This window comes from Arachis hypogaea, chromosome 1, assembly GCF_003086295.3.
Source record: "Arachis hypogaea cultivar Tifrunner chromosome 1, arahy.Tifrunner.gnm2.J5K5, whole genome shotgun sequence".
Classification (NCBI taxonomy): domain Eukaryota; kingdom Viridiplantae; phylum Streptophyta; class Magnoliopsida; order Fabales; family Fabaceae; genus Arachis; species Arachis hypogaea.
The window spans coordinates 71,909,595-71,925,799 of NC_092036.1; the positions used below are offsets into that span (position 1 = coordinate 71,909,595).

Below are 16,205 nucleotides of genomic sequence, written 5' to 3' on the forward strand. Positions count from 1 at the left end.
CTCTTCTCACATTTATTCAATGAAAACATGCTTTTTAGGTCTTTAATTTGATAATTTTAATCTTCCTTTGATTCCACTAGATGCCTTGATGTGTTTGCTAGTAATTTCAGATTCAAAAGGACTAGGAATGGATCAAAGGAGTGAAGAGAAAGCATGCAAAGTGGAGAAATCATGAAATGCCAAAGATTTGGGACAAGTCCATGGATGCGCACGTGCACTAGACGCCTACGCGTGGATCATGCAAAATCCCATGGACGCGTACACGTGCTGGCGCGTACGCGTCGATGCTGGCACGTGAGTTTTAAGTGAATTCGTTCCCAGCAAATTCACAGAAGCTGTGGGGCCCAATCTGAACCTACTTTAGCGCCAAAATGCACAAAAGGACCAAGGATTAAAGGGTAAGGCATAATTAAATTCATTTATCCATCATTAGATTTGGGAGACCTAGTTTGAGTTTTAGTTTTCTAGAGAGAGAAGCTCTCCCTTCTCTCTAGAATTAGGATTACGTTTCGGTTAGAATTTCTTAGATCTAGGTTTTAATCTTTGCTTTCATCTACTTCTACCTTTCAATTCTATGTTGCTACATCTTGTTCTTCTTTTCTCTAGTTGCAATTTCTTATATTTTTGTCTCCATACTTTGTAAATGATCTACTCTTGTTCTTCTTATTTTCTTTTAATGCAATTTGAGGTAATTCATGTTAATTGTGTTTTCCTTGATTGTTATTATTAATCTTTTGCAATTAGTAGTTATTAGATTTCATTCTTGTTGTCATTCTAGTATGCTTTCCTTTTATGCCTTCCAAGTGTTTGATTAAATGTTTGAAAGGATGCTAGAGTAGAATTTTCTCCTCTTGGCCTAGGTAAAGTAATTAAAGACACTTGAGTTATCAAACTCTTTTGTTGATTGATAATTGGAAATTGCTAATTAGCTTGAATGCCACTAAAGTTAGTCTTTCCTTAGGAGTTGGTCAAGACTTGTGGAATCAAGTTAAGTCATCCACTTGACTTTTCTCCATGGTTAGAGGTTAACCAAGTGGGAGAAATAAGCAACTCTCGTCATAATTGATAAGGATAACTAGGATAGGATTTCTAGTTCTCACACCTTGCCAAGAGCTTTTTGTTAGTTTACTTCCTTTGCAATTTACAATTCTTGTCTATTATCTCAAAAACCCCAAACATACTTCATAACCAATAACAAGAACACTTTATTGCAATTCCTAGGAAGAACGATCCAAGGTTTGAGTACTTCGGTTTATATTTTTAGGGGTTTGTTACTTGTGACAAACAAGATTTTGTATAAAAGGATTATTGTTGGTTTAGAAATTATACTTGTAATGAGAATTCATTGGTGAAATTCTAGACCACAAAAAAGTCTAAATCATTAAAATGGCGCCGTTGCCGGGGAATGCAATTGTGTGCCTTGTTGTTGGTTATTGTACATATGTGAATGTTATGAATATGTTTGTCTTTTGCTTGTTTATTGGTCTTTGCTAGTTTTTAGGATTTTATTAGTTTTGTTTTTTTTGCTTTCACCATGAATTCTCACTTTGGCTATGAGTTTGGTTCTAATTGTGTTGTAGGCAATGTGAACTTCAATGAAAATATGCATCACGGATGGAGCCATCAAGGTTTGGAGGAGCCACAAGCTTATGGACAATCTCATTGGCAACAACCCCCTCTGATCTCATATAGGTATAACTCCAATCTTAATGCATACCAACTCAAGAGACGTGGTAGTTCTTATTGTACGTGTCGCCAACCCCGACAACGTGCCTATGGACTACCTCATCAACATGATCCTCAACCATACTCACAAGCCCCTTTTGACCAAATGCCTTCTTATGATTCATATCCATCATATGACCAATCACCCTGATGAGCGAGAATTGCGTTGGTTAGGAATTTCTCTTATAGAAAGAAGAATTTCGTTGTAAGCATATCTCCAAACCAACAAACAAATCTCACATCAAATTAAATTTGGTTGTCACAAGTAACACGCCACAAATAAGAATTAACCGAAGTATTTAAACTCTGGGTCGTCTCATAAGGAATTGCAATGAAATGCTCAATTATCAGCTATGAAGTATATTTTGGGGTTTTTGGAATAAGAGACATGAAAAGTAAATGGTAAAAAAATTCAAATAACAAAAAGGCCTTGGCAAGGGTTGATGGTTAAGGATCTCTATCCTAATCACTAACCACAACATGAGAATTGGCAAAGATCAACCCCATTAATTCATCCTCTAACTAATAAAGGAAAGTTAAATGAGCTATGTCAACTCAAGTCCATAAGTCTTAGTTCTCCACCATTCAATTAGTGAGATCTAAGGTTAATGGCTCCCAATCATCAATCATTTAGACATTAGCAACTCAAGAGTTCCTAAGTTACCTTCCCAAGCCAAGAGCATAAAATTCTACTCTAACATCCAACCAAGCATTTTGTCAAACACTTGGAAGGCATAAAAGGAAAGTATAATAAATGACAAGAAATAGTAAAATCTATCAACTACAAATTCTAAGGAGACAAGATCAACAACTCAAATTAATAATTAAAAGAACATCAAACATTAAATTTCATTAAATGTAAATCAAATCCAACATGAGTTCATCATCACAAAAGAAAACATAAAAGAGAAATTAACATGAAAATTAAGAGAAATAGAGTAGTAGGAACAAGAAATCATAAAGGAAACAAGATGAAAAGATGAGGTTGAACCTAGATCTAAGATGGATTAACCTAACCTAATTCTAGAGAGAAAAGGGAGCTTCTCTCTCTAGAAACTAACCTACATGATGCTAAGCTATCAAACAATTGCTCCCCCTTGCCCAAGCTTGAATTCTGCATGAAATAGCATAGGAAATGAGTTGGGTTGGGCCCAAAGTGCTTCAAAAATCATTGGGGGCGATTTCACTTTAGTGGGCCATGAGCATCATCAACGCGACGCGTGCGCGCCCCTTTTCGCGAAGCAACATATGGAAAATTTTATATCATTTCGAAGCCCCGGATGTTATCTTTTCAACGCAACTAAAACTGCCTCATTTGGACCTCTACAGCTCAAGTTATGGTCGATTGAGTGCCAGGAGGTCAGGCTTGACAGCTTTACGGTTCCTTCATTTCTTCATGAGTTCTCCCACTTTGCATGCTTTTCTCCTCACTTCTTCTATCCAATACTTACCTTATGAACCTAAAATCACTCAACAAATATATCAAGGCATCGAATGGAATTAAAGTAAGTTAAATTTAGCTATTTTAAGGCCTAAAAAGCATGTTTTCACACTTAAGCACAAATCTAGGGAGAATCACAAAACCATGCTATTTCATTGAATAAATGTGAGAAAAGGTGATAAAATCCCCCAAAGTAAGCACAAGATAAACCACAAAATTGGGGTTTATCAAATCTCCCTACACTTAAACCAATCATGTCCTTATGCTAAGAATAAAGAAGGACAAGAAAAGGGTATGAACATTTATTCAATGCAAAGAAACTATATGCACCTATCTATATGAATGCAACTAAATGCAATATGATTCTACCTACTTGGTCAAAAGCAAATCAATCTCCAAGAGCATGTATGAACAAGTTGGGCTAAGATCATATGATGATTCATGAATCGTACAAATTCAAATATCAAAATGAAGTGCAAATAGACTTGCAAGAAGAAAGCTCATGAAAGTTGGGAACAAGGAATTAAGCATCAAACCCTCATCGGATGTATATCCGCTCTAGTCGCTCTAGTGTATAGGGTTGATCCACTCAATTCTCTTCTAATCATGCTTTCCATGATTTGTTTTTCATCTAACAATAAAAAATTATTCAATGCATGCATACATTTATCATGAGGTCTTATTCATAGGTTGTAATGGGGCTAGGGTAAAGGTGAGGATGCATATGGTCAAGTGAGCTTTGAATTTGAATCTTTGATTAACCTAAACTCTCACCAAACACATATAACAACCTATACAATTCTAATACACAACCTAACTACCCATGATTCATACTTTTTTTTCACATACTCATGCATTCCCTTTAATTCACATTCTATATGCATTGATTTTTATTGAACTTTACTTTGGGGCATTTTTGTCCCATTTTTATTGCTTTTTTTTTTCTTTATATATATATATTTTTTTTTTCTATATTTTTTTCAAAGCATATACAAACGTATCAATGCATATGGTTTTACATATTTAATGCATAAGCATATACCCAATTCCCAAAAATCTTCAACAAAAATACAAAAACACACTTTCCTTTCAACCAATGTCCCAAGTTTCCCATACCCAAATGATACACACCCTCACTAGCCTAAGCTAATCAAAGATCCAAATTAAGGACATTTATTATTTTTCACTTAGGGGTTGTGATGTACTAAAATTAAGAACAAAAGGGATTAAACAAGCTCAAATTTGGCTAACAATGGTTGATGAAAGGTAGGCTATTTGGGTAAGTGAGCTAAATGAAATGATGGTCTCAATCATATAAATGCATGTATACATGGAATAATGGACATAAAGAATCAAACAAATCATAGATTACAATCATAGAAAGAGAACAATGCACACAACAATGAAAATACGTGGTTATAAGATGTAACCACGCAATTAGGCTCAAAACTCACATGGTTGTGTTCTTAGCTCAAAAACGATGTTCCAAAATACATTCTTCAAGCAAGTTTATCACAAAAAAAAATTTCAAATTGGTAGGGTGCCCTAAAAATAGTTTCTTGGAAAAGAAATCATCACCCTAACCAAGTAGTCCTAACATAAAAAGAAATGATAGAATGTATACAAATTATAACTAACATGCAACCTATCATGCAATGCAACAACTAACTAACAAAAAAAATTGGTGTAGAAAAAGGAAGTTGTTACCCATGGAGATCGGTCGAACGACCTCCCCAGACATAAAAACTTGTACCGTCCTCGGTGCATGCAAAGAAGAGCAATGTGGATGTGTTGCTACAATTGATGAGCTCTTTCAAAAGGTTGTGCGGGTGAACTTGTTTGTTGTCCCATTTGAAGCTTTTCCATTCCTTTCCTTCTTGGTGGATAACCTAAAAGGAAAGAGAAAGAAGGATAATTAAGCCTACATCCATGGCATCAAACCAAGTAGAATGTAGGCGATGGCTAATGCCAACTAAGAGTAGGATTCTCACTACATGTTAGCTACGCATGTAAGTGAGAAAACAATATAGGCAAAGGGCATATCAACTACTTGATGCAAGAACAAGTTAAAGCATAAGTGAATAACATGAAGAGCATGTCGAGCATCAAGTTTAAACAAGAAAGAGTGGGTCATGAAAGACATGTAAGCTCATATCAATGCACAAAGGATACAAGGATCATCAAGGTTAAGCATTACTTTAAAAGTTTCATCACCCAACAATATCAAACAAGCCAAGAAGCACCAAAATAATGCAAGAAATTCTCAACAATTGAGTAGGAAAATGCAACACCATTATTGAAAGAAGAGACTTAGAAAAAAACTGAAAACAGGCTATAGAAACAAAGTTGAAATGTATAGAATAGAAGTATACGAATGCGATAAACAAAAGAAAATGGCAGAGGAGAAAAAAACTTTTTTTATTGGCGCGGACGCGTTATGCACGCTTATGCGCCGATGCGCAGTTTGGCAGAAGGACGCGTACGCGCCAGGTGCGTGCACACGTGGGTTGCAGGCACAGAATAGGCACAAACTGGGCATAACTCTCTGGAACATGTACTAGGAGGGCAGGTGGCGCTATCGGCGTGCACGCGCACAACGTGCGTGCGTGCGCATTGTGCAATTAGCTTCAAGGACGTGTACGCACCAGGTGCGCGTACACGCGGGTTGCTTTATGCCTCAGGAATGGAGTTGGTGCAGTGTAGGCACAACTCTCGGGTCAATGTATGGAGGGGTGAGATTTTTAAATCCACGTGTTCGCGCACATGGCGCGCCCGCGTGGATGGTCGAAAATGCTTGAGGCGTGCGTACGCACCAGGTGCGCGTACGCGCGGGTTGATGCTCTGTTTTTCAAAATTTTTCATGTTCTTGCACCAATCCAAACATTCCAAACCTCCAAACAGCTACCCAAACACCATAAAACCTTATTTAACATATTAGACTACCAAATAGATTCAGCAAACTATTCTAAATATGAATTTAAACTAATTCTACCAATATTTACAAAAGAGAAAATGAAAAGATATTACCATGGTGGGGTGTCTCCCACCTAGCACTTTTGTTTATTGTCCTTAAGTTGGACTTATGGGAAGCTCCTTGTCATGGTGGCTTATGCTTGTATTCATCCTTGAATCTCCAAGGATGCTTGCTCTTCAATTGGTTGTCAGAATTTCCAACCATCCTCACCAAGCTTGGGGGAAGTTCTTCCCAAGATATGAGCTCCCAAAATTAGTCTTCATGTTGTGATCTGGGATCCCATATCTTATTTTCACACCCATCTTCTAGTTGATCGTCACAATTCCAATTGGGTGAGAAATGATTCGAATTCTCAAGTAAACACCAAAGCATCTTCCTAGACCCCTTTAGTTGAGAACTATACCAACCATTGCACATAGACTTTGAGTTTCCAACCATAAGGAACCTTGATTGGAATTTCCACCCACTAATAAATTCTCTTTTGCTCTTAACCCCACAAAGAGCTCTAAGTTGCCTATCCGTCTCAATCAAACTATATTCAAGTGGGAATGTAAAGATTAGAGATAAGAATTTTACCCACTTGAATGTTGTGTAGGATGGTGACTAGTGCACGAAATTGTGATCATCAATGGTGCCATCAACATGGTATGCTCAATTGCAATCTCAACTCTTTATCACAACTTCGCACAACTAACCAGCAAGTGCACTGGGTCGTCCAAGTAATAAACCTTACGTGAGTAAGGGTCGATCCCACGGAGATTGTTGGTATGAAGCAAGCTATGGTCATGTTGTAAATCTCAGTCAGGCGGATTCAAATGGTTATGAGTGATTTATGAATAAAACATAAAATAAAGATAGAGATACTTATGTAATTCATTGGTGAGAATTTCAGATAAGCGTATGGAGACGCTTTGTCCCTTCCGTCTCTCTTCTTTTCTACTGTCTTCATCCAATCCTTCTTACTCCTTTCCATGGAAAGCTGTATGTAGGTTTCACCGTTGTCAATGGCTACCTCCCATCCTCTCAGTGAAAATGTTCAACGCGCTCTGTCACAGCACGGCTAATCATCTGTCGGTTCTCAATCAGGTTGGAATAGAATCCAGTGATTCTTTTGCATCTGTCACTAACACCCAGCCTTCAGGAGTTTGAAGCTCGTCACAGTCATTCAATCCTTGAATCCTACTCAGAATATCACAGACAAGGTTTAGACCTTTCGGATTCTCTTGAATGCCGTCATCAATTCTAGCTTATACCACGAAGATTCTGATTAAGGAATCCAAGAGATATTCACTCAATCTAAGGTAGAACGGAGGTGGTTGTCAGGAACACGTTCATAGGTGAGAATGATGTTGAGTGTCATGGATCATCACATTCATCAAGTTGAGGAACAAGTGATATCTTAGAACAAGAATAAGCTGAATTTAATAGAAGAACAATAGTAATTGCATTAATACTTGAGGTATATCAGAGCTCCACACCTTAATCTATGGTGTGTAGAAACTCCACCGTTGAAAATACATAAGAACAAGGTCTAGGCATGGCCGAGAGGCCAGCCCCCAAATGTGATCTAAGATCTAAGGTGATCAAAAAGATTCCAAGATCAAAAGATGAAAATACAGTAGCAATGGGTCCTTGATAAACCACTATTTTATAGTTTATATTGTGTTTAATTGTGTGGTTTTGTCGTGATCCTTACCCACTTATTCATCAATTTAGCATGCATTTAGATTTCCTTCCTGAATTTATTACATGTTTGAAAATTGCTTCCTAGAGACTTTAATTATTTAATTTTAATTCTCCTTTATTCCATTCGATGCCGTAATCTGTGTGTCAAGCGTTTCAGGCTTTATAGGGCATGAATGAGATGGAGATTGGAGAGGAAGTTAGCAAAAATGGAAGGAACACAAGAGTTTGAGGAGATAACCAGCGAAAAGTGACGCGGTCGCCTGGCTCACGCGACCGCGCAAAGGAGCGCAAATCACAGTGATGCGGCCACATGGCTTGCGTGGCCGCGCGGATTGGAAAGCACAAGCAACGCGGTAGCGTGGACGACGCGAACGCGTGAAGAGGAAAAGCGCCAGCGACGCGTCCGCATGGACGACGCGATCGCGTGACATGCGCGATCTGCATAAACTAGCGATTTTGGACCCTATTTCGGCCTAATTTTCAGCCCGGAACAACAGACTAGAGTCAGAGAATATGCAGAAACAACCAAAAAAAAAAACATTCATTGAGTAGTTTAGATCTAGTTTTTCACTCTCTTAGGTTTTTCTCTCTAGTTTTTAAAATTTTAATTTTCAATTGATCTTAGCATTGGAACATTGAGAAGAGTTATTTTTTCCTCATCAAGACTTCATCACTCTAGTTTGTTCTCTTAACTTGGTTTTATTCTTCCATGTTCTTTGTTATGTTCAATTTTGTCATTCAGATATTTTTATGATTAATTAATGCAAGGATTATTTCTTTTTAATTTAAATTCCATTCCAATAATCATGTCTTCTTTTAATTCCCTTTCATGTGCCATGGATTCTTTATTTACAATGCGTGAGTAGTTTCATTACTTGGTGGGGAGTTGATTAAAAGGAACTCTTGAGTTGGAAGGATTGAAAGAAAAATTTGTAATTGGGTTAAATGTTGGATTGCTATCCTGTCACCGACGCCAATCCCTTTGAACTAAGTGGGTTGCAACTTGTGAACAGATCTGGCATTTCCACTTGTTTGACTTTCTCTTACCTAGTAAGGGATAACCAAACAGAACAACTATTAATTATAATTTAATCTTACAATCACACCATCAATGATAGAGATTCTAACCAATCAATTCCTAGTCAAGGCCTCTTATTTTTATTATTTAAAATTCCTCAATTTAAATCCCAATTAACTTAGCTCAACTCTTTTTGGAATATCTGATTAATAAAACAGCACATTTTTCTACAACTCATTGGGAGACGACCTGGGATTTAAAACTCCAAGTAATTTTAATTTAAACTTTCAGTGACATATTTCTAAATTGATAGGCAGATTTTCGGTGAGTTAAGAACTATACTTGCAACGTAACCATTTTAATAAATTTTTAATTCACCAGCTTCTGCACTCCATCAATTTTTGGCGCCGTTGCCGGGGAGTTGCAATAGAGTGCTTATTTTATTAATTAGAATTTATTTATTTGCATTTTATTTAATTTTGCTACTATGAGCTGCGTGTTTCTTCTGTCAAATGACACGTTCACTTCCTGATCCGCGCTTGCTAATATTCGATCCTGAAATTGAAAGAACAATTTCACGAATAAGGCGAGAACAGCGTAGGTTAGTCCGCTCTGAGGGCGGATCTGAAAGTGAATCTGAGGAAGAAACCAGCCCCCGTTCTACTGATTCGGTTGTTTTACGTGCAGAAAACATGGCAGCTAGAAGAATTACCATTCAGGAGGAAGGAGCTCCTGATTTTACACTGCAACCGTTTCAAGTGCATCATCTAGCGGTAGCTACGGATTTTGAAATAAAGACTGCACTGCTAAATTTGATGCCGAAGTTTCATGGCCTACCTGCTCAAGAGCCTATCAAGCACTTGAGAGATTTCCAGGCAACCTGTTCTACTGTCAGGCGTGATGGCGTTGATGAAACTTCAATTCTACTGAAAGCTTTTCCGTTCTCTCTTGAGGGAAAAGCAAGAGAGTGGTACTACACTCAACCTCTAGCAAACGTATCCAACTGGGATTCACTCAGAAAGGAGTTCCTGGAGAAATTCTTCCCATCTGAAGTTACTGATAAACTGAGGAAGGATATCTCTACAATTGTTCAGGATGACAATGAGACTCTCTTTGAATACTGGGAGCGCTTCAATAATCTTCTGGAAGCATGCCCCCACCACATCATTGACAAGATCGTGCTACTCAGCTATGTCACACAAGGTATGAGGCCCCAAGATAAGACCACATTGGAAAGTGCCAGCAATGGGTCTATGAAGAAGTACAAGACCACTGATGAAGCTTGGCAATTGATCAGTGATTTAGCTGAATCTACTCGGAACCACAGACAGAAGCAAGGTCGTTCAAGGGCCGTTGCAGAAGTATCTTCTAGCATAGAGACTGCTGCTCTAAATCGAAGCATCTGTGAAATGACCAACCTGCTGAAGCAAATGCAGTTAAATCAACAAGCTCAGCAAACTCAACCGCAGCAAAACCAACAACTAGTTCCACAAAGAATTTGCGGAATTTGTGCTGATTACAGCCATTACACTGATGAATGCCCGTAGCTCCAACAAGAAGACAACATGGTGGCATCCACTCACAACTTCTATGACCGCCCCAACCAAGGGTACAATCAAAGTGGAAATAATAACCATGGATGGCAGGACAATTCAAACCAGAATTGGAGGGATAACAATAATAGGGAAGGCAGAGATAATCAGGGAAATCAGAGGTGGAATAATTACAACAACAGGCAGCAAAATCAACCATACCGAGCACCTCACTTGAGGCAAAACCAAGGACCACCGAACAATCAGCAGCAAACCTCTCAATTTACTCATTCTTCTGTATCTTCTAATGAAGAATTATTACAAGCTTTTGAGAAAAGACAACTGGCCATGGAAAATACCATCGTGAACAGTATTAACGCCAGTCTGAATGGTTTCACCTCTACTCTGCAAGCTTTTATGACACAACTTGGTTCAGCACAAAATTCCAGTAACCAACCTTCAAGCACCACTGGAATCCCTTCTCAACCATTACCCCATCCAAAGGGAGGCATTAATGCCATCACCCTGAGGTCTGGAACCACACTGCAAGAGAGGAATCAGGAGGAACCAAGCTCACCAGAATATGCCTCAGCTGAAGAGGTGGTAGAAATCGATAATGTTGAAGAGGAAGAGGATATACAGGACATAGCTGAAGAAGAGATAGCTCAACCACAGGAAGAGGCACAAAAAGGTGCAGGCACCACAGAAAATACTACTCCCATTCCATTTCCACAACTTGCAAGGAAGCCTAGGAAGCAGCTGGAACCTGATCCTAAAATGGTAGAGATATTCAAAAAGGTTGAGGTAACTGTTCCTCTTTTTGATGTTATTCAGCAGGTACCTAAATATGCAAAGTTTCTAAAAGACTTATGTATCCATAAAGATAATATTACTGAATTAGAAACTATTCCTTTAGGTAGTTCTATATCTGCTTTAATGGGAGGATTACCTGAAAAATGTAGTGATCCAGGTCCTTGCATAGTTAGTTGTACTATTGGTGGTGTAGTAATTTATGATTGCATGTGTGATTTAGGAGCATGTGTCAGTATAATGCCTTTGTCTATATATGATGTTTTAAGGCTCCCTCCCTTAAAAAGGTCGGCAGCTCGTTTTGTGTTAGCAGATAAAAGCATTATTACAGTTGCTGGAGTTGTTGAAGATGTTTTGGTGAACATTAAAGGGCTCACATTTCCTACTGATTTTTATATCTTGGAGATGCCCCATAATGATTCAGATAAGCCATCATCAATCCTACTTGGAAGACCATTCCTGAAGACATCAAAATTCAAATTGGATGCTTTTTCAGGGACATACTCCTTTGAAATAGATGGCCGCATAGTAATCTTCAATCTGAATAGAGTCATTGACAACCCCCCAGAAGATCGTTCTATCTTCCAGTGTGATGTCATAGACGAAAGTGTGGCTAAAGTTCAAAAGGAAGAGTTTGAAGAGAGGCACACTAGACAAGGTCCAAGTGTGGGGACCCTCTTAACTGACAATGAGGACACTTCGCCATTTTCACAAGCCCCAGATAACCCAGAGCCCGTCCATGATCAAAAGTTAGAATTGAAACCTCTCCCTCCACATCTCAAATATGCTTACCTTGAGGATGAGCAGCAGCTTCCGGTTATTATGGCAAGAGAACTGACTTCTCAACAAGAAGAACAACTACTTGATGTGTTGAGGAAGCATAAGAAGGCAATAGGGTGGAGTTTGGCAGACATAATGGGAATCAACCCTCAAATATGCGAGCACGGAATATTTTTAGAAGAGGGAGCAAGACCTGTCCGTCAACCACAAAGAAGATTGAATCCTACCATCTTGGAAGTTGTCAAAAAGGAAGTGACCAGACTATTGGAGGCCGGTATCATATATCCCATTTCAGACAGTGAATGGGTAAGCCCAGTGCAAGTGGTGCCCAAGAAGTCCGGAGTCACTACAGTGAAAAATGAGCATGGAGAGCTCATAGCAACTAGAGTTCAGAATGCTTGGAGAGTCTGCACTGATTACAGACGTCTCAACCAAGCTACTCGTAAGGATCACTATCCACATCCATTCATTGATCAAATGCTGGATCGCCTGTCAGGTAAATCACATTATTGCTTTTTAGATGGTTACACAGGTTATTTCCAGATTCATATAGCTCCTGAGGATCAGGAAAAGACTACTTTTACATGTCTTTTTGGAACCTATGCTTATAAAAGAATGCCCTTTGGCTTGGGCAATGCACCAACTACTTTCCAAAGGTGCATGATGAGTCTTTTCTCTGATCTTATTGAGGACTGTATGAAAGTTTTTATGGACGATTTTAGTGTTTATGGTGTTTCTTTTAACCTTTACTTAGATGGATTATCTAGAGTATTGGATAGATGTATTAATACAAACCTTGTATTGAATTTCGAAAAATGCCACTTTATGGTAAAGCAAGGGATTGTATTGGGACATGTGGTATCTAATAATGGCATTTCTGTAGACCCAGCAAAGGTGAATGTTATTTCTAGTTTACCTTACCCCTCTTCTGTGAGGGAAGTCCGTTCGTTCCTTAGCCATGCAGGTTTCTACAGGAGATTTATTAAGGACTTTAGTAAGGTGGCACTTCCCTTATCCAGATTACTACAAAAGGATATTGAGTTCGAGTTCTGTGAGGATTGCAAACAAGCATTTGATAAGCTAAAGACTGTTCTAACTCAAGCTCCAATTGTGAGAGGACCCGATTGGAGCCAGCCATTTGAAATCATGTGCGATGCTTCCAACCATGCAGTAGGAGCAGCACTGGCTGAGCGTGAAGGTAAAAATCCTTTTGTTATTGCCTATGCGTCTAAGACTTTAGACATTGCCCAGTCCAATTATACTACTACTGAGAAAGAGCTACTTGCTATTGTTTTTGCTCTGGATAAATTCGGGGCTTATTTACTTGGTACTAGAGTAGTAGTGTATTCGGACCATGCAGCTCTAAAGTATCTATTGGCTAAAAAGGAATCCAAACCAAGACTTATACGTTGGATACTACTGTTACAAGAGTTTGATTTAGAAATCAAAGATAAGAGTGGTAATCAAAATTTAGTTGCAGACCACTTGAGTCGCCTTGAACATATTAAGGATGATTCTACTCCTATAGATGATAATTTTCCTTTTGACAACCTGCAAGCAGTATCTGAAGTAGTCCCTTGGTATGCACCTATTGCTAATTATTTAGTTAGCCGCATATTTCCTCCACATTTTTCTAAACATAAAAGAGACAAGCTGAAAAGCGAGTCTAAATATTATATATGGGATGACCCATATTTATGGAGATGTGGCGTGATGAGCGGATAATTTATACGCTTTTTGGCATTGTTTTTAGGTAGTTTTTAGTAAGTTTAAGCTAATTTTAGGGATGTTTTCACTAGTTTTTATGTTAAATTCACATTTCTGGACTTTACTATGAGTTTGTGTGTTTTTCTGTGATTTCAGGTAAATTCTGGCTAAAATTGAGGGACTTGAGCAAAACTCTGAAGAAGGCTGACAAAAGGACTGCTGATGCTGTTGGAATCTGACCTCCCTGCACTCGAAATGGATTTTCTGGAGCTACAGAACTCCAATTGGCGTGCTCTCAACGGCGTTGGAAAGTAGACATCCAGAGCTTTCCAACAATATATAATAGTCCATACTTTATTCGAAGAATGACGACGTAACTTGGCGTTGAACGCCAAGTACAAGCTGCTGTCTGGAGTTAAACGCCAGAAAAACGTCATGATCCGGAGTTGAACGCCCAAAACATGTCATAACTCGGAGTTCAACTCCAAGAGAAGCCTCATCTCGTGGGTTGATCAAGCTCAGCCCAAACATACACCAAGTGGGCCCCGGAAGTGGATTTATGCATCAATTACTTACTCATGTAAACCCTAGGAGCTAGTTTATTATAAATAGAAACATTTAACTATTGTATTGGATATCTTTTGATCACTTTAGATCTTAGGATCAGATCTTTGAACGCATAGTTCTTAGAACATGGGGGCTGGCCATTCGGCCATGCCTGAACCTTTTACTTATGTATTTTCAACGGTGGAGTTTCTGCACACCATAGATTAAGGGTGTGGAGCTCTGCTGTACCTCAAGTATTAATGCAATTCTATTTTCTTTTATTCAATTCTCTCTTATTCTTATTCCACGATATTCATTCGTACCCAAGAACATGATGAATGTGATGATAAGTAACCCTCATTATCATTCTCACTCATGAACGCACGTGATTGACAACCACTTCCGTTCTACATGCAACAGAGCTTGAATGTGTATCTCTTGGATTCCCCAACAGAATCTTCGTGGTATAAGTTAGATAGATGGCGGCATTCATGAGGATCCAGAAAGTCTAAACCTTGTCTGTGGTATTCCGAGTAGGATCCTGGGATTGAATGACTGTGACGAGCTTCAAACTCCTGAAGGCTGGGCGTGATGACAAGCGCAAAAGAATCAAGGGATTCTATTCCAACCTGATTGAGAACCGACAGATGATTAGCCGTGCTGTGACAGAGCATAGGAACGTTTTCACTGAGAGGATGGGATGTAGCCATTGACAACGGTGATGCCCTACATACAGCTTGCCATGGAAAGGAGTAAGAAGGATTGAGTTGAAGCAGTGGGAGAGCAGGCGTTCTTGAGCCATACAGTATCTCCATTCGCTTATCTGAAATTCCCACCAATGAATCTGCATAAGTACTCTATCCCTTTTATTATTTCTATTTTCTTATTTCTATTTCCGAAAACTCATAAACCAATTTAATCTGCCTAACTGAGATTTACAAGGTGACCATAGCTTGCTTCATACCAACAATCTCTGTGGGTTCGACCCTTACTCACGTAAGGTTTATTACTTGGACGACCCAGTACACTTGCTGGTTAGTTGAACGGAGTTGTGTCCACTCGTGCCAATTTCAAATTCCATTATTTTACAATTACGTGCAACTACAACACCAAATTGATAAATGCAACTCAAAGAATAGTGATCACAATTTCGTCCACCATGGCGCTGACCAGATAATTAGACGTTGTGTACCTCTATCAGAATTCCAGTCCATTTTAGAGGCCTGTCACTCATCTGAGAGTGGAGGACATTTTGGCCCTCAATGAATAGCTAGAAAGATCTTAGACTGTGGATTCTAGTGGCCTACTCTTTTTAGAGATGCTGCTGAGTTTTGTAAATCTTGTCACCCATGCCAGAAATTTGGTAACATATCCAAGAGGGATGAGATGCCTCAACAATATATGCTTTTCTGTGAAATTTTTGATGTTTGGGGCATTGACTTCATGGGTCCATTTCCAAATTCTAGTGGATATTTTTATATATTGTTAGCTGTAGATTATGTTTCCAAATGGGTGGAAGCAATTCCTACCCGCACTGATGATGCTAACACTGTTGTTTCCTTTGTGAGAAACCATATTATATGCCGCTTTGGATCACCACGAGCGATCGTGAGCGATCAAGGCACCCATTTTTGTAACAGGAGACTAACCGGATTGATGAAGAAGCATGGGATAATCCATAAAGTTGCAACAGCTTACCATCCCCAAACTAATGGGCAAGCCGAGGTGTCAAACAGAGAAATTAAACGTATCTTACAAAAGATAGTAAAGCCTCACAGAAAAGACTGGAGCACCAGACTACAAGATGCACTATGGGCATATAGAACAGCATACAAGACACCCATTGGGATGAGTCCCTTCCGCTTAGTTTATGGAAAAGCTTGTCATCTCCCAGTTGAAATCGAACACAGAGCCTTCTGGGCAGTTAAAGAGTGCAACATGGGGATTGAGACTGCTAGAGCTGAAAGAAAGTTGCAACTGCAGGTA

At 38.9% G+C, this 16,205-nt stretch overlaps 1 non-coding gene across 1 annotated transcript; it reads right to left on the reverse strand.

The window, feature by feature from the left end:
* Positions 1 to 9,905: 9,905 nt before the first annotated feature.
* On the reverse strand, positions 9,906 to 10,012 carry LOC112716129 (small nucleolar RNA R71). Its single transcript, XR_003160181.1, has one exon. It is a non-coding gene; the product is annotated as a small nucleolar RNA R71 (small nucleolar RNA).
* Between the last annotated feature and the right edge of the window lie 6,193 nt (positions 10,013 to 16,205).